The following is a 19985-nucleotide window of genomic DNA, read 5'->3' as shown; positions in this document are numbered from 1 at the left end:
GCGGGCTGAAGAAAGGAGTGGCGGTATCCGCAAACTGTGGTAGATGCCTGGCTTCAAGACCTGTGGGAGTCCGTCTGTCTTTCCCTCTCTTTCTCTCACAAACACACATGCACACACCACCGTTGAAAGATGAGGTTCCTAATTCTATCCTAGAGATAGAATATAGAATAAGTAGCTTGATACATCTATCTGTTTTGGCCACGAAAGAAGGAGAAGGAGAAGGAGAAGGAGAAGAAGAAGAAAGCTAGTGTGGAAGCAGGGACGGAATTATTTCATTTAATTTCATAAATAAAATTAAACCAAAGCATTTCTATAAATCACAAGGAGTAATTTTCAAGTCCCACTGCACAATCTGCCGCACGCACACGCGTCCATGACTGCGCCGCACGGATCCCCCCTCCCACCCCAGCATGAGATTAGGTAATATGAAATCAGGATTAGGTATGTGAGTGCCACATCTAGTAGAACCGATAAAAATCAGGGTCGTTGTCAGCGGTGTAAACGGAGAGGAAGAGGCGCCTTCAGCCGCTTCCTTTGGGGAAGGGCTGTTTTGTGCTGGTGAACTGCGCCCCCTGGTGGGCCCGGCGTTGATCTGTTTGCGATTCCCTCCGGCCGGGGACTGACGTGCTCTGCAGAAAACCAGGCACTTTCAGGTACACAAGAGAGATCCTGCAGGAAGAAAGCTGACTTTCCGAGCCCCCAAACCAAATTGTAGGGTGACCTCCCCCCTCCTCCCCATCCCCCCCCCCATCCTGATCACGGTCCTCCCGCAAGGTGCAAAGGGTCTGTCTTCCCACACTGTTGGCCTTGTCACACGTGTGTGTTTATTACTCCGGTGGTTGTGAAATGGTGACTCTGTCCTGATTTGCCAGATGGGGGAAACTCTTGTGCTCTCTTTTATTGTTCTTTCCTTAAAAAAACAACTCTGGACGTTTGCACAGGGAAGATGACCCACAGTCAGGAGAATATTGGGTTCTAAAATCATCTGTTTCCATTCCTTCCTGTGTGTGTTTCCCTCCTGTCTCTGAGGCGGTCCTGTGGATGGTGCTTAATTTATGTCTAGATCTCTGTTCTCCATACCTGCTCTCAAGAGAAAGGTAGGTTTTATGATTTTTCGAGGCTCATCTTTCTACCAATATTATATATTTCAGGGGCAAGATAGAGAGTGGATGTTGTTGTTTTCCTGAAGGAGACTTGCTGTATTCCCTGGCAGGCACGGGCAGGAGATTCTGCAGGTCAGGCAGAGGTGAGAATCTACGGCAACTCCTGCACTCTTTTCGAACATTCTGCAACGAACCACATTGCAGTCTCAGTCCAAACAGTTTATAAGCTAAATAAGGAGGTATTTTAAATATTTATTTAACAAGACATATTTTAAATAACCTACATATGTAAATAGAGCGTTCTTAGCCTGTGCATTATTGCCGGGTCGATTCTCATGTTCTGATATATAATTAATTACCGGTTTATTCCTCTGTAAACCCAAGCAGGGAATAAATCAGCGATGCCAGGTCACTGATGTCAGCAAAAATTGTAATACCCTCTTGTCAGTGGGTCTGTGCAAGGGGAAATGAGACTGTATAAAATCTGGGGCGGTGGTGTGCCACACTGTGTCCAAAGGCAAGTTTTTTTTCATCCCAATTTAGTTGCTTGATCCTGATGTCTCCACTTTTTCTGTGTGCCACGTAGGTGGGCGTGGGGTGCACATATTCTAGCTTAAAACAAACTCAGAAAGCATATACAGTGTCATCTATTCATCTTATAGGGTAGGGTCACCTAAAGTAAGTGCATAATGTGAGCATTTCAAGCAGCACCACTATGTTTAGAAGCAAGAACAACACACATATCAATAAATTGGGTAATTTGTCGGTAGTTGACGATTTGAATCTTTTTAATGCCTTGGCAAAGTCTGTGAATCTATTTTTAATTTTTTGAGAAAAAAATATATGTATTATATAGACATACGTATTTTTTCTTCCTCCACTGAAAACAAATGTCTGTCTTTTAAACTTCCCCACTGAAAATCTTTAAGGGACAGAAGCGTCAAACCTAAAACTTGTCATGAATATAAAGAGATGTCTCCTGGGAATAAAAATTAAACGAAAACATGGCATCTCCTCTTCTTAGATTTACTTTCTGAGGCTGAAAAATGAATAATCATCTCAAGTACCTCAGCAAATTTTTGGTCTGGGTCAGTGATGAGACAATCACGTTTCATTTAAACATAATGCACATGGCTTACCAACAAACCAACCCAGAGTTCCGATTTCTAATGCTGTGAATTAGCTTGCCAACTTAATTCCAGCCAGTGGATTAGCAATATTAATTATCTTGGCCCATGGCCAAAACATCTGGAAAATTTAGTGTGAGAATCATTTAAAATAATTCATTCGTGCCATCGTGACAAACCAACCCATTGGTTAACTGACCTTTTCACCATCATTGCGTTGTCCTGCCACATGTTAAAACATTCTGTATTAAATTTGCATTAGATCTTTTTGCCATTTTGCATTGGGAAGAAGCATTACATTAAGTCTGTGAAAAAATAAGTACCAGCAACAACAAAATAGATTGAATTTTGTGGTTGGGATGATGATCAGATGCGTTCTTAGATCCCTTCACTTACGGTATTATTTTGGTACTTGGAATAAGCTCCCTTTTTGAAGTTCGTAGGTCCAGGAAGATGTAAATTAGTGTTAACAGCTTCTGAACTAAGTGCTGTTATGCAGCTATGTGAAGGGGGAAATTAAAGGTTAAAAATCAAATAAAGGTTAAAAATAAGAAGAAAATAAAAATTGCTGATCCACCATCTTCCAGATTCTCTCTATAGCTTCACTAGGTGTTGGGGCAATAATTACCTTAGTGCAAAAACAGGATTCAGAACTAATTCTTTAGGATTTGGTAAATTGTTAGATTTGCCATAACTAATATATTAATTGAAAAACAATGAAAATGCTGATTAAGCTTCCGTGTCAGTATGGAAAAAATTTTCTCCTAAGGATAAATGGTAGCAATACAATAATCAGATTGTCTTCTCATTAAATAGTATTATGATTATTACTTCTGTTCTCTTTTACCCTGAGTTCTTTTACAAAATTCCATGAAATGTGGAGTACACCCACTTTTTTTTTCTTCCTTTTTTTCTTCCTGCGATGTACAGAGAAAACTCTGGAAATTATGTATAAAACAAATATAAGAAGGTGACTAGAGGAAGGCAGACCAGCCAGGGATCTCAGGACCCAAGAAATGACACGATGGTTAGTTTTCAGTTTTTGTTTTTCCTCATATATATTAGGCCTGGAGTTAAAAATGCCAACAACTCAAAAATAGTAATAGGCACTGACAAGATGACCCAACAAAAGCCTGTTTTCTCTAGCCAAAGGACCAGGAAAAGGGCAACCTAGCAAGACATAAAACATTTGGACAATAACCACTCTATTAGAGCAAACACCACAAAAAGTAACTGGGTAATGTCAAACAAAGCTAAGTAGGAAGCTAGGATTTTCATCCCTGCCACAGTAAAGAGCCCCCCTCCCCACCCCTGTGGTGCTGGTGGAGTAATAAGGCACTTCTCCCCACCCAGTATAGGGAAATATCATTGGAGGTCTAGTGGGGAGCTGCAACAGCCACCCCCACCCAACAGTAATGAGGAACATTCTCCCTCTCAGATGTCAACAGAAGCCAAATGGGAAAGCTGAATTTCTACCCCCATCTGGCAGTAATGAGGGAGCACATCACCCTTTTTCTACCAGAATGGTGTCAGAGGAAGCCAGTTAAAAGAGAAGGTTTAAATAAGATCCAGAGTCTCATAACATGCTACCCAAATGTTCAGAATTCAATCAAAAATCACTCATCACACCAAGAACAAGGAAGAACCCAAATTGAATGAAGAAAAAAACAATAACTATATGCTAACATCAAATAACACAGATGTTAGAAATTATCTGACAAAGATTTTAAGTAGCTATTATAAAAATGCTCAGTGAACAATTACAAACATTCTTGAAACTAATGAAAAATATATTGAGCTTCAACAAAGAAATAGGAAGTCACAGAAGAAACTAAAAGATATAAAAATGAACCGAATGGAAATTTTCGAGCTGAAAAAAAAAATATACAAATATCAAAATTAAAAAACAAAAACAAAAACAAAAAACAACCAACTCATGTATGGCTCAACCACTGCATGGCGAAGACAGTGGGATTGCACTGTGTAAACTGCCTAAAATGAACAGCCAAGGAGAACATAGATTAAGCAAGAAAAATGAACAGAACCTTAAGGACCGGTGGGACAATTACAAAAGCTCTAAATTTATGTTGCCTTACCAGAATCCTGGAAGGAAAGAAGAGGGTAGGCCTAAAAATGTCTCTAAGAAATAATGGCTGAAAACTCCCTAAAAACATAACTTACATATTTAAGACGCTGAGTAAATTCTAAAAAGGATAAACTCAAAGAACACCTTACCAAGACACAGCATAGTCAAATTTCTGACAACTAAAGACAAAACGATGAGTGAAAACAAAATGCAACCTCAGAAGATAGTGGGGAAAAAAACCACTTTATTTATAGGAGCAAAAATTAATTCAAATGACTTGGATTTCAAATCAGAAATCACAGAGGTCATGAGAAAATTGGCACAACATTTTTCAAGGAAAAAACTGTCAATTCTCAAAATCCAATATTCAGTGAAATATCTCAAGATAGTCTCATTTAAAAGAAAACTAAAAAGATATGTCACCAGTGGATGTACCCTAAAGAATGGCTGGAAAAAATTCTCTAAGCATTGAGGAAATGATAAAAAAAGACAATTTGAGGATCATGACAAATGAAGAAAAATACAGTGAGTAAAATTATGGATAAATACAATTGGTTTTTCTTCTCCTATTGATTTTTCTAAGTTATGTTTGGAGTTGAAGCAAAAACTATAACTGTCTTATTTGGTTCTAAATAGGTATAGAAGAATTATTCAAGACAAACTGTTTTAATAAATGATGACTTAGAGGTCGTCTTCTGCACTTCACTCACATGGGTAAAAAGACTATAAGGGTAGATTGTGATAAAGTATGTATATAAAATATAATATGTAGGGCAACCACAGAAAAGGTTATTCAAATAGTACACTCAAAAATGTATAATAAATAAAAACAGGATTACAAAAATGTCAATAACAGAGGAAAGCAGAATAAATAAAACAAGAGAAAAAAACCCAGAAAGCAAAAAAAAGGAATTGATGTCAAACTTTAGCTCTAAAAGGTCTCTGCTTACATAATGCAAAAGTCTATAATATACCAATTAAAATCAGAGATTCATAGATTAGATTAAAAAACATAATCCAACTATATGCTGTCTACAGAAATCCCTTTAAATATAAGGATATAGGACACATTAAAGTAAAAGGGAGAAAAAGATTATATCATATAAACATTAGGCTATGTAGTGGTAAAAGGGTCAGTATATAGGTAGACTTGGAATCCTAAATAAATATTCACCAAATGACAGAGTTAAAAAATATATATGAAGCATCAACTGATAAACTTGGAAGATAAATAGGTAAATTCACAATTATAATAGAGAGTTTCTTCCATTTCTTGATGATTAATAGAATACCTGGGCAAGAAATCACTCAGAGTATAGAAAATACTACCAACCAAAAGGACCCAATTGACATGTATAGAACCCTTCAGTAACAACAGCATAATGCATGTTCTTTCCAAGTGCTCACAGGGCATGTACTAAGATAGATCATATTCTGGCCATAAAACAACCTCAACAAATTGTGGGACAGAGTAAAACAGTGATGAGAAAAATAATTGCCAGAAACAACCTATAAGAGGATTAAAAGAGAAGCTACACACTGGGAAAAAAATTTGCAAAGCGCATATCCAACAAATGATTGGTGTCTAGAATATATAAAGAACCATCAAAACTCAACAGTTAAACTTAGCCCAAGAAATGATGTTTTCCATCATTAGCCATTAGAGAGATATAAATTAAAATCACAGTGAGATATAACCACATTCTGCACTTCTAAATGGCTAAAATGAACAATGGTGAAAATACCAAATGTTGACAAGCATGCAAGGAAACTGGTATGTTCAAAAATGCTTACGGGAAAGTAAAATGGTAAAACAACTCTGGAAAACAGTTTGACATTTTCTTAAAAACGTTAATATTCAACTACCTTATGATCTAGCAGTTGTACTCCTGGCATTTATAGAAGATAAATAAAAATGTATGTTCACACAGAAACTTGCACACGAGTGCTTATAACATCTTTATGTTCCATAACCAGCAACTGGATACAATTCAGCTGTCCTTCAACAGGCAAATGGTTAGAGAGACTATGGTACATGCATAATAATAAATAGGAACCAATTGTTACTACATGTGACAATAGCCTGTATAAATCTCAGAAAGCTACAGTGAGTGGCAAAAGTCAATCTCAAAATGTTACATACTGTTTAATTCTGTTTATAGAACATTACTGAAATGACAAAATTACAGAAATGGAGATCAGAGCAGGTGTTGAGGAGGAAGAAAGGATGGAGGGAAGTAGGTGTGGCTACAAAAGGGCAAATATAATGATGGTAGAAATGTTCTGTATCTTGACTGTATCAACATCAATATCTTGTTTGTTGGAGCCCCTGGGTGGCTCAGTCAGTTAAGCATCTGACTCGTGATTTCAGGTCATGATTTCAGGTCTTGAGATAAAGCCCTATGTCAGGCTCTGTACTGGGTGTAGAGCCAGCTTAAGATTTTCTCTCTTCCTCTCCCTCCACCACTCCCCAAGCCAAAATAAATATAAGTAAATAAATAAATAAAAGCAAGATAAATATCCTGCTTGTTTCATTGTACTATTATTTTGCAAGATACTACCATTGGGGGAAGCTGGGTAAAGTGTCACTGTGTATTATTTCCTATAATTGCATGTAAATACAAGATTATCTTCAAGTAAAAAAATTAATTTAAAAAAGTCCTGCCATTACTTATACAATTACTCTGTACTTAGAGTTTAAAACAAAAACAAAAACAAAAACAAAACAAAAAAACCGACTATGACGCTTGAATCTTCCACAGCCCAGGACAAGCGTGTTCAGTCACTCTGAGCCTACTTCCCTTCAGGTATATAGGAGTGATGATACCTGCCTATTTGTTTCACTAGCTGTAGTCAGGATAAAATGACAACATAATAACAATTTTAAAAGTGTTTCCCAACTCTTCAAGTACCACAAGAAAAAGAACTAGTTTTGTTGGTTTGTTGGACACAAACAGTACACCCTGCTGTGAGCTAAGTTAAATGTGTTCCTTACTTTGTATCTCTATGGTAGCCTCTTATGTGAAACTTTCAAAGCATGGCTACTTTAGCTTCCTGACAGAGTCTGTGACATTTGAAGCAGCACCACTAAGAAGAAATTCCTGATCTTTCGTCATATCTGTCTCAGGCATTCAAGAGTTTCCAAGTCTAGAGTCTGCACTAAGTCTTATCTCTGATTTCTTCAACATGCTGCAACTCCACGGATTGTCTCCCTCTGCTTTCCTTAAGCACACCAAACCGAAGTTTCCATGTCGCCCCTCGCCCCTTTTCTCTTTCTTGTTGCACCTAGCCAGACAGGATTAGCTACCAACAGCCGATGGCCTCCCTGCTTTGCATTTCTGCCCCTGCATTAGAGAGTTAGTCCCAGGGGGTCGGTCCTTTTCCCCTTCCGGAAACCACCCTCTCCCCCACAATACTGTACCTGTAGACTGAAGGAAGACAAAAGAGTTTGTGGGTATCTGGGTGATCCTTTCTACATTTCATTTATGATCACCCTTTTACAGTTGAGAAAACATTAATGATCTACTGAGAACATACAGCAGTGTTAACTTAGGATCCTTCTGGAATATTTCATTAACAAAGGGATGAATCCTCCACATTGTGCGTATAGTTTCCTGTTTCTGGGTTTCTGCCCTTAGACTACATTACTAAAATTTTTTTATTTACTTGTGTGTTCATTCATTAATTCATTTCATCACTCATTCAACAATGACCTAACATCTGCTAATTGTAAGGGCCTGTGATAAACCCTGGGGATAGGAAGATGAGTCAAATGTATTCTGAAGAGCCACACCTGAGAAGAAGGAGAATGGGAAAATGGTACGTGACAAAAGGGGCCTGAAGGGAGCATGGGAACAGAGGAGGAAGCACTTCACGTGGAGTCTTCAGGGGACCTAGAGAAAGTGGCATATTCAGATGCCTCAGGGGCCAAACATGTAACCAGCTCCCGTGGTGTGGAGTGAAGGAATGTTCTGGTCAAATTTGGTGGAACCAATACATTGAAGTGGACCTAGCATTCTGGAAACCAGGAATGTTATTTATAGTGATGGGATATCCTATGGACTCCATGTACAAGGTAGAGCTCACACTTGACCATATGCCTTATGGTCCCATTTTATTCCTCCTCAGGTCATGTCATTAGCTTTGTGGACAGACCTTCCTTGACACCGGAACTAAGCACCCTCTTCTGCTCTTCAGCGTCTTTGGTTTTCTTCCTGGTGTTCTTGAAACACACATACGTACTTACTGGCTCGTGTGCTTATCGTCTGTCTTCCCCTTCTAGAAGATCAGCCTAGGGTGTCAGAGATTTTGCCTCTTTTGTGTATCAGTCTGTTCCCGGTGCCTATACCAGCACCCAGGTACATAGGAGGCATGAAGTCAGTAAGCTTGAATACAGATAGAATGGCAATGGTGAGTTCAAAGGGCATAACACCTTCAAGAAAGTGGATTGAGAGTGGCAACAGGAAACAGAAAATGATCCAGAAAATCAGAGGAGACTTTGTAAAAAGTAAGGAGCTAGTATAGTTTTCCTTAAGAAGATGGGGAACCTTAACCATTATTTTTTTATGATTTTATTTATTTATTTGTCAGAAAGAGAGAGAGAGAGAAAGCACAGGCAGGGGGAGTTGCAGTGGGAGAAGCAGACTCTCCACTGAGCAGGGTGCCTGGTATGAGGCTTGATCTCAGGATCGTGAGATCATGAAACTGAGTTCGAGGCTGACACTTAACCGACTGAGCCACCCAGGCACCCCAACCTTAATCATTTTATACAAGAGGCTCTCTTCACCTTTAGGGAACTCATTATTACTATATTTGGGGGATGAATTACTCTACAATAGGGCTAAAAGGACTAGAAATAGCTGTTAGGAAACTCTTGTAATCAGAATGTGAAAAGTCTGAACAAAGATAGGACACATTTAACACCACACTATGGGAAGAAGTGGAAACTGAACCCCACTTGGGCTTGTTTTGTCTAATGTAGTGACAAACAGAGCTATGAAAGAGTGGTCACATATATATTAGCCCTAATAATTCACTGTGTCTCTTTTGTAAAAACTTAGCTTTAACGCCCAGGCTCACTCTCTATTCTGGTTCAATACAAATTAAGACAGATTTAAAAAAATACAAATACATATTGGAAATACAAAAAATACAAAATAAAAAAATACAAATCCATAAACCAAGCGGAGGTCACTTAAGCCTTCAGGGGCCCCTTTGGTGCTAGTGTGCTCATTCCTACGTGTGGTATGAGCGATGCCGCTGTGTCTCTTCTTTCACAACCTTTCCGCACCGACTGTCCCCCACATGTATTACCCTCACATAACATCTGTGTCTGTTCTAAATCTCTTCCATTTCCCATTTATGCTCCATTGTCCTATAATCTGTTCAAAGCTGAAAATAGAACTAAGGTATGATCTTAGCCCAACCTCTAGTGATTAATGTTATTACTATTTTTTTTTCCCCAACAGAAGAAGCTCACAATCAATAAGAAAAGGTTTATCTGTGAAATAACTCCCAAAGAGACCTTCGCCTCTTACTGTTCCACCTTCTCTAAACTTGCCCACCAAGTTCATTAGAGTCCTACCCCTCCTCCCCACCATTCTTTCAACCCAATCTTACTTGGTTAAGGAAGTAAATCTAATTAAAGGAGCCCAGGAAATGGAGCCGTTTTGAGAGTTAAGGACCCTGGATCTGTGTAACTTTCACCAGCGATTGGGCTTACAAGATGGAAAATTCCTTGGGCCGCTAGGCAAAGCACTCTCAATGTTGTTTGAAACATCTGGTTTTCTTTGTGTAAAATCCTTTCCACGAGGTGGGCGAAGGTTTTTATTCTAATTGAATTTGTAGTTAATTCCAGATAAAGATGAGTTGCTTTTTGCTGATGCTGTTCAAATCAGGGGTCCCAGCCTGCCCCCCCTCCGCGGAGCTCCTTTTTACTCAAAAGTGATCAAAAGAAATGGTGGGTTGTTTGGTTTCAGTGAGTCTTCATTTGTTTATACGTTTAGGGCAGAAGAACAATTTCTGATGCACTCAATTCCTGACCTGGTCTTTTGAGTCCTTCGTGACTGAGGCTGAAAGGCAGATTTCTATGTGTCGGATGCCATGTCTCTAACCAATTAAGCAAGGACACGGGTGGGCTTTGATTGGAAGATGGCTTACCACTCTCCCTGTCAATGTTTCTCTGGTGTTAGCAATTTGTTTATGCTCCTAAACCATTTAAAAGAGACTAAGGAGTCAAGCTGTCTAATATCTGCTGCAATATTTTGTAAACAAATTAATATGTGGATGACCAAAATAAATACAAGGCATACAAGTCTCCCGGGGCCTTTTGCCATGACACCTACTTGACAGCCTTCTGCCTGTAATAGTGGCCTCTGTGAGACAATGTTTTCCTTGAGTTTACATTTTGGATATTATGCAGCAAAGGAAGACTATTAAATTACAATTAGTTTCTTTTCCAACCACCCTTAGTAAGTGAATAAACCTTCCCAGCTCTTCCCTCTCCCTCCTGTAAAGCTTTATTTGGGATTGTAGAATAGAAACTAAAACTGGGACCTAAAATCAGAAGTCAGAATAAGCACCACAAAAAGTAGGCTTTCCATAGCTTATCAGGTAGCCTGAAATCTATCACTGTTCCCTTTTGGATCGCTTATCAAAGCCAGTGTTCCATTTTTTTCTTGAGGTTTTGGACCGAGAAAAAGGCACCACTTCTCTCTGTAGAAGCTGGGTAGAGACATCAATCAAGAGCCATAGACACAAATGCTAAAGTAATTTGGGAATTTTCAGAGGTACTGATACTGATGAACTCCTGGTAAGATTTCCCTTACTTATTATTATTATTATTATTTTTTTTAGATTTTATTTATTTGACAGACAGAGATCACAAGTAGGCAGAGAGGCAGGCAGAGAGGGAGGGGGAAGCAGGCTCCCTGTTGAGCAGAGAGCCCAATGTGGGGCTCGATCCCAGGACCCTGGGATCATGACCTGAGCCAAAGGCAGAGGCTTAACCCACTGAGCCACCTGGGTTTCTCAACGTTTACCATTCTTATCAGACTTAGATCCAAAGCCTAAATTTTTACTTTTCCTCCTTATGGGATCAACACCGATTCTTCCAGTTGAGTTCGTTGTCTTCCATCTGGGTATTTTAAGATGCTGAGTGAACATTTATATATCATTGGGGTTTTTAAAAATCCATTCACATTCTCTCCAAAGCCCTCTGCTGTTTATCTGAGCAACCCATGGGCAGGAGGAATATGACTAACTAATTCCTAAAATTTGGTAGATACTCAATAAGTGATTATTTTAATGAACTCAAATAGTTATAGAAGATTTAATAGGGAAAATGCGTTTCTCTTTCTTTGGCCACTGTTGCAAGCCATTACCTGGAATAATGAGAAATGTTAGCTTTGTCGGTAAAATTAAATATAGGAAGAAAAGAAACAGTTATCTCAAGGTAAGAGTAGCTTGATTTCAAATTTTCTCTAATATAAATAATACTGTAATGAATACCCATGTAAAATAAATATTTGAGTGCATCTTGGGTTATATCTATAATGCTAATTTCATGGCCAAAGAATATGTGTCTCACTTTTCCATATTCTTATTAATATTGTCGATTGTAATCAAGCATATTGATAATTGATAGATGAATGTGATATCTCCATTTTGTTTTATGTTATATATAAATACATATATTATACATATAAATGTTTTATATTTATATATAAATATAAATATATATATATATAAATACACACACACACACACACACACACACACACACACACACATACAATTCTGGGGAGGATTATTGTCCTCCATTCTTCAGCCTACCACACCCCTAGTCTGGTATATGCCTTTGCAATACACTCTCACAAAGGGTAGACTACACTTCCCTTCCTTTGGCTTTGGACTTCGCAGTGTGACTTCCTTTGGTTAATGTGAGGTTAGAAGATATGAGGCAAGAGAGAATTGAAATCGAATTTGGGGGCTGGTTTTGCTTCCTTTTAATTATACCATCCTCAGAAGAGGCAAATGGGGGCGCCTGGGTGGCTCAGTGGGTTGGGCGCTGCCTTCGGCTCAGGTCATGATCTCAGGGTCCTGGGATCGAGCCCCACATCGGGCTCTCTGCTCAGCAGGGAGCCTGCTTCCCTTCCTCTCTCTCTGCCTGCTTCTCTGTCTACTTGTGATTTCTCTCTGTCAAATAAATAAATAAAATCTTAAAAAAAAAAAAAAAAAGAAGAGGCAAATGGCCCACCTGGCCTGTCCCAGGAAAAGGATGGTTCACAAGTCAGGTAAGGCTACCACAGCAAACTTGTGACCTGAAGCCAAACCATCCTAGCTGACTCAGAAAGCCATGAACAAAAAATAAATTCTTATTGCTCTGTACCACTGCAAGTTTGAGATAACTGCTACATGGATATAACATGAGCCAGTTACTGGGCATGTACAACCATAACCAAGAACGTAACACAAATGTTCATAATGCATCGGCAGAAAAATATACAATATAAATAATATTATTAATATATATATAATATCAGCTGATTTTTTTTTTGTTTTGATGAAAAGAAAATCAATAAAGAACAGAAAATGGCATGTGAGAGGTACTTCTTTGATTGCTAATAAAGTTGAATATTTTGTAATTTCCTTCCTCAAATCTGGCTCAATGTGATTTTTGAATTTTTCTTTATTCATCTTTCTCTAATTTATAAGTATTTTTATGTGTCACTTATATTTATGTATTAAATATTTACATGTATTAGCTATTGTAAATGTTGCAAATATTTTTCCTAATTGGATTAAGATTTTATATTTTGTTAAGTAGAAATTCCTTAAGTCGTAACGTAACAGTCTTTTGTTCTGTGCTTTGCTGCATGTTTAGAAAATTTGTGCATTTCATTTTTTACCTTTAACCTTAATTGCCAGTGATTTATTTTGGTATATAATGCAAGGGAGATACTGACTCTACCCCCAACCCTGTCAAAAGTTTCCATTAACAATGTTTAGTGAATCCAACATTCCCTAGTGGATGTGAAATGTTGCTACTCTCTATGTAACAGGAATTAGGTGACCTGCATTTTTATTGTTGTATAACATCTAGCCAGTAATATCTCTCCTTGATGATATGAAATGATATTGAGAATTATGTATGAAATTACTTTCAGTGAAAAAAGCAGGTAATGTATGTGGCACAATATGTCCCAGTGTCCTATGCCCTTAATTCTATAAAATCAATGCATATCCATAAACACATGTAGGAAGATGAAAGAAAAATTCAAAATATTACTGTCATGTAATTGAGTGGAATCAAAGATAATGGATACTTTTTATTTCTTTTTCACTGTTCTCTATGTTTTCCAAATTATCTATAGTAAACATATAATGCTGCTATAATCAGAGAGAAAACTATTTATGAACTTTAAAAAAAATGCTAAAACAAAGCTCCAATACCTTGAAAATTTCTATTAACTAGAAGTTCACATTTATTTGTCTGTGCTATAGAAGAAAGAACAAATCATTTGTTGATTTTTTAAAAAATGACCACAAGAAATTTCATTCAGCTTGCCCTTAGCCCATATATACATTTTAGCCCATATATATATTATATACCTGCATAATATACCTGCATTATATATATATTATATACCTGCATTATATGCCTGCATTATATATATACCTGCATATATATTATATATATTATATACCTGCATTATATATATACCTGCATATATATTATATATAATATATAATAAATATATATTTATTTTAATTTTTTTATTTTATATATATAAATGTTATATTCATATATTATATATTACATATAATATACATAATACATATAAATATACTTATATTAAATTTTCCTTTCTTCTTTCTCTGGAGAGTCATTTCCCAGTTATGTTACTGCCATTCTTAGAAGTGAAGTTGATTTTTTTACCTTAAGTTTAGATAATTCCCTAGAGGTAGTTCTACTCCTCGATTAGAGAAATAAATTTATGTTAATATTCTTATTACCTTTCTAGAGAGGTTTTCTATAGACACACAGAGAGCTTCTATACTTGAAGGAAATGGCTTCTGAGGATCCATTTAGTGCTGAAGTTGGATAATTCTTAAATTATCCAAGAGAAGGTATGAAGTGGCCAGCAGCTCAGGGGCTCACTCTTTTTTTTTTTTTTTAAATTTTATTTATTTATTTGAGAGAGAGAGACAGTGAGAGGGAGCATGAGCGAGGAGAAGGTCAGAGGGAGAAGCAGACTCCCCATGGAGCTGGGAGCCCGATGCGGGACTCGATCCCGGGACTCCGGGATCATGACCTGAGCCGAAGGCAGTCGTGCAACCAATTGAGCCACCCAGGCGTCCCAGGGGCTCACTCTTGAAGGGAAACCTAAATCTGGGAAAAGATGTATTTACAATACAAAGTGTGTGGAGAACACTTGCCCCCTTTCTCCATCCCAGGGACACATTTGAAGTCAAGAAGTAGCAGGAAATAGGAATTAACTATAGCCTCTCCTGCCAACATGTCCGAGTTAATTCTACTTCAAATGAGTCTTAATTACGCCAGTGAAGTTTAGGGTTTAATAGACAAGAATACTCACTGAAATTGTAACTTTTATCATGAGGACTAAGAAAGATGTAAAATCAAGTTCACTTAATCAAAGTTGTGAACTTAATTTGAAGTTGCAATATTAATTGTTGAGGCAAAAAATCCTATACCCCTCTTGTAGAGTGATTGGTTCATTGACATTTCCTGTCTGTGAAAATACTCAACCCAGGAAAACCTGGGTCTTCCATATCAAGAAAATATTAGGCTCTGATTTTCTGAACTTTGTGTACTCAATTACCATACTAATTTTTTTCAAATATGTTCTTTTTGTGGAGGATATACAACTTAGCAACCTTGTAAATTATGGATTCTTTTTTATGACTCAAAATCACCAATTTTTAAGAAATGGTATTGAAATATAGTTGACATACAACATTGTATTGGTTTTAGGTGTGCAACATAGTAATTTAACAATTCCACATTTTTACACAGTGATTACCACAGTAGGTGTAGTTATTAACTGTCACCATACAACATGATTACAACATCAGTGACTATGTTCCCCACCCTATACTTTTCATCCTGGTGACTTATTTTATACCCAAAAGTCTGTACCTCTGAATACCTTCACCAATTTCACCCACCTACCATGCATCCAGCAACCACAAGTTTGTTCTCTGTGTGCATTTATTTAGATCTCATATATAAGTGACATCATATGCTATTGTCTTTCTCTGACTTGTTTCACTTAGCATCATACCTCATCGTTCCATGTGTGTTGTCACAAATGGCAAGATTTCATTCCTGTTCTATGACTCATATTCCACTGTTTGCACATATACCACATCTTCTTTATACATCCATCTATCATGGGACACTTAGGTTGCTTCCATATCTTGGCTATTATAAATACTACTGCAATAAACACAGGGTTTCCCTTTTCTCCCGATCCCTCACCAGCACTTGTCATTCCTTACATTTTTGACACTAGTCATTCCGACGGTGTAAGGTGGTATCTCATTATTTCCTTGATGACTAGTGATGTTGAGTATCTTTTCAAGTATCTATTGCCAAGAAGGGTCTTCTTGGAAAAATGCTATTTGAGCCATCTATTTGTTAATCAGATAATATATGTATTTTTGGTGTTGAATTGTTTGAGTTTTTTAATATATTTTGGATATTAACTCCCTTGTCAGATCTAACATCAGATCTAATATCTTCTCTTACTTGATAGGTTTCTTCTTTTTTTTTTTTTTTGTATCATTGATGTTTTTTTTTTTTTTTGTCATGAAAAACCTTTTTAGTTTGGTGTAGCCCCATTAGTACATTTTCACTTTTGTTTCCCTCACCTGAGGAAGCATATCCAAAAAATGTTGCTGAGGCTGATGCTGAAGAGGTTACTGCCTATGTCTTGAGTACTCTCTCTTCATTACTATAGCTTTATAATAAGTCTTTCTAGTAAGTAAAGCCTTACAGTGTGTCAGGTACATAATATTAATTCTTGAATGTTGATCTTCTCCTTCAATATTGTTTTGGTTATTTTGAGTCTTTATCCCACCATATAAGTTTAAAATCAATTTTATTAATATCCATGAATAACTTGCTGGGATTTTAAGTGGGATCACAATGAATCTATAGATCCATTTGGGAGGAATTATAATCTTGACAATACCACAGTTGAGGTATTCTAAATTCTAGTCTAGTCTATTCTAAATTCTAAATCTAATCTTCTTACATGGAATATATCACAATTTTTAAGTTTCTTTTTTTTATTCACTAAAGTTTTGTAGATTTTTTCATATACAAAAAAGCTTTGAGTTTCTTGGCCATTAAGTAAGATGTTAGCTGTAGATTTTTTTTTTCTTTTTGTAGATAATTATCAAATTGAGAATGTTCCTTTTTATTTCTGTTTTACTTAAACGTTTTGTCATGATGAATGTTACATTTTGTCAAATGCTCCTTCTGCATCTGTTGATTAATCTTGTGATTTTCTTTTTAATCTGTTGATGGGAATGGGTTACAAAATTGATTTTTCTGATTTTGAACTAGTTTTGTATATCTAAGATAAATCTTACTTGGTTGTGGTGTATACTCCTTTTATACTTTTTAAAATTTCAATTTGTTAAGGTTTTGTTGAGGATTTTTGCATCTGTATTTATAGGAGATATTGGTCATTAGTTTTCTTGTAATATCTTTTTCTGATTTTGGTATTAGGACAATACTGACCTCATAGATGAGTCAAGAAGTATTACCTCTTCTGTCCTCTGAAAAGATTATAAAGAATTGTGAAATATCTTCCTTAAATATTTGGTAGAATTCACCAGTGAGCCCATCTAGACATTATGTTTTCTGTTTGGGAAGATTATTAATTTTTGATTCAACTTTTAAAATAAGTTTAGGTCTATTCAGATAATCGATTTCTTCTTGAGTGAATTTTGGCAGAAGGTGTTTTTCAAGGGATTGGTTTACTTTTTCTAGATTATCAAATCACTGTGTTTTGAATTCTCATGATCAGTCAATCAATAGGTAATATTTTTGTTTAAAGAGAATGCTGCTGAGCTTCAAAAATATAAAACATGACTTGGGTAAATACTCTGTTATCATGTAGTGATCCTTGTGTAGTTACTTAGATTAGGTAATTATCACATTGAAGTGAGAGGAAGAATAGAGAATGGTAAATGACTGTCACATTGTGGTAAAAATTCAGTGGTAAATACATTAGCCAATAGTCCTGAGCTGGCAGTGACTAGGGAAATAAAGTTACTGGACACCTAGAAGCAGGTGATTAGAAAGGGCAAAGCACTAAGTGGATTGCTCTAGAAGTTACTGAGGTCCGACTTCATTTTTGTGGATTTTGTAAGAGCAAGAAAATGGGCTTTTTGAGATTAGAGTGGGTTTCACTGTGTGGGCTTCAGCAAGTCAAAACTTCTGTAAGTATTTGTTTCCTCTTGGGGATATTAATAACAGTAGAGCTATCAAGGGGTTGATAAGAAATTCAGATAAGGAAATGTGTTAAGTGATATTCTAGACCTGATATTGTAAATACCATTCAGTAATCTTTTGAGGGAATATTCATCTATGAAATTAAACAAGAAAGAACAAAAGAAATAGGTGTAGATACATAGTGACCAACTTAAAAAAAATTCCATTAGTTTATCTTCTCAGTTTTATTGTCCAAAATGGGGGAAGGCAAAGCCTCTGTTCTATTTGGCATGAGATAGATTGTAAATTTCTAATTGTCTTATCAATTTTTTAGCTGGAGAAAGAGTTTGTTCCACCTACCTGCATTTGCCATTGGACAAGTGAAAGCCCCCTTTCTTTCTCTTTGATGTGCTTAATTCTGCAAACCATCAGTGATTGTGGGACCCTTGTGAGAAAAGAATTCCTTGGGTAGGAAAGCATCAGTAATGTTTTTAAGCATGTTCTAGCTCCTTAGATTTAAGGGACAACAACAACAATAAAATGACTGTAAGAAAAAAAATCAAATAAGAATTTTCAAACTTTCATTTTAGGAAACTACATGGTGATGGGTCATTAATGTTCTCAGAATGAGAAATACAGTGCTGTGAAAACTCCAAACCGTCATTTCCTCTTTACAGGTAACTATTCCTTTAAGGCGTTTGGCTTATGTTATTTCTGCCTTTTTTTTTTTTTTAAAGTTAGTGTTTTTCTTTTGAAATAATTAAAGGGAAAGGAAGTCTAAAGAGAGACTGAGTGACATCCAATATTCCCTAATACCCTCTTGTTGCTTTAGGTGATTGGTATACTTAATTAAGGAGGGGCCTGGGTCTATCATCAACCAGGGCCTGACCTGGGGGTGGGAAGGAGTGAGGTGTAACCTGACCGAGCCCAGGTGTGTGCCTGCAGGTCACACACTGGGAAAACATGTGGCCACAAACAAGCCTTTCCCAAGTCTGGCCATGCCTTTAACTATTTCAGGTCTTCTCAAATGTCTACATTCTCTCATGCTTAGACCATGTTAGCTTGCTTTCCTCTAGATTAAGAGTTTTGAGTTGGAAAAGGAAGTTCATAAGGTTAAGAGATTTGTTTAAGGCTGTGAAATCTGTGGCAAAGAATAGAACTTATCTCTTCAGACTTCTGGTCGCTCACTACTCACTACTCGCTACTCACTACTTCTACTCACACTCACTACTCCATACAGTGTGCTGTATGGAGCACACTACACTGTGCTCCATACAGCACAGTGTTGCTTAAGCAAACCCTCACTAACCCACAAATGCTAGTTGTTCAAAAGAATGTCTTCTTCTTCCAGACATTACTTTTTTTCTTCTAGCATTACTTTTTTTCTTCCTTCCTTTGCTTCCTCTCTCTTTCCTTTCTTCTATCTTTCCCTCTCCTTCTTTCTTTCTTTCTCTCTTTTCTTCTTTCTTTCTTTCTTTCTTTCTTTCTTTCTTCTTCCTTTTTTCTTTCTTTCTTTCTTTCTCCTTTCTTTCTTTCTTCCTCTTCCCTCCATCTATCTCCTTTTTCTCTTTTTATTATTCTTTTTCTTTTCTGTTCTTTTCCTCTACTCTCTTCTCCTTTCCTCTTTTTTTCTCTTTCTTTCTTTCTTTCTTTCTTTCTTTCTCCTTCTTTCCTTCCGCCCTCCCTCTCTCCCTTCCTTTTCTGTCCTTCAATCTGTCTACATGTCTGTGTCACAGGTAAAGCAGACTTCGGTATTACTGGGCTCCAAAAACACTGGTCCTTGTGCATCTAACATGTTTTCCTTAACAAAAACACAATGGCAGATGAACTTTGTTCCTTGCATGTTTTCCCCTCCTGTAAGGATATCTCTATCCTATTGATAGAAATACTGTGGATAGATGGGGGAGAGTCCAAAGCTCTATACACAAATAGCATTAGTGGGAAGATAAACTTAAGTGTCTTTGTATGGACAATCCTATTATAAATTGTCTATGAGCTACAAGATATAATATTCACAGACAAAAAAAAAATAAGAAAATAAATTTTCTTACTTGACATCCAAAGAGAACGTGCCATTTTGAATAAATACCTGCATCTGGTTACTTAAATGATTCATATTTCTTTTCTTTCCTATAACTGTTTATGCAAAGCATTTGAAAACTGAGAACACATTTACTTGAATTTACAAATAGAGTCAAGTC

The 19985-nt window shown here is 36.8% G+C and overlaps 1 long non-coding RNA gene across 3 annotated transcripts in view; it reads left to right on the top strand.

Annotated features, from left to right (window-relative positions):
• The first annotated feature begins 498 nt into the window (after positions 1–498).
• Positions 499–19985, top strand: part of LOC116590414 — a 37259-nt gene continuing 17772 nt past the window's right edge. Inside the window, exons 1-4 of one of the 3 annotated variants that reach the window (XR_004285592.1) lie at positions 499–653; positions 1152–1246; positions 10999–11127; positions 18375–18461. This is a non-coding gene — a long non-coding RNA (uncharacterized LOC116590414). Of the gene's footprint in view, positions 654–856; positions 1098–1151; positions 1247–10998; positions 11128–18374; positions 18462–19985 lie in introns of those variants that run through there. The other 2 variants (XR_004285593.1, XR_004285591.1) reach the window with 2 other exon arrangements.

The sequence above is a fragment of the Mustela erminea genome, chromosome 5 (genome assembly GCF_009829155.1).
Source record: "Mustela erminea isolate mMusErm1 chromosome 5, mMusErm1.Pri, whole genome shotgun sequence".
Classification (NCBI taxonomy): Eukaryota; Metazoa; Chordata; class Mammalia; order Carnivora; family Mustelidae; genus Mustela; species Mustela erminea.
This window is presented reverse-complemented; position numbering and strand designations above follow the sequence as displayed.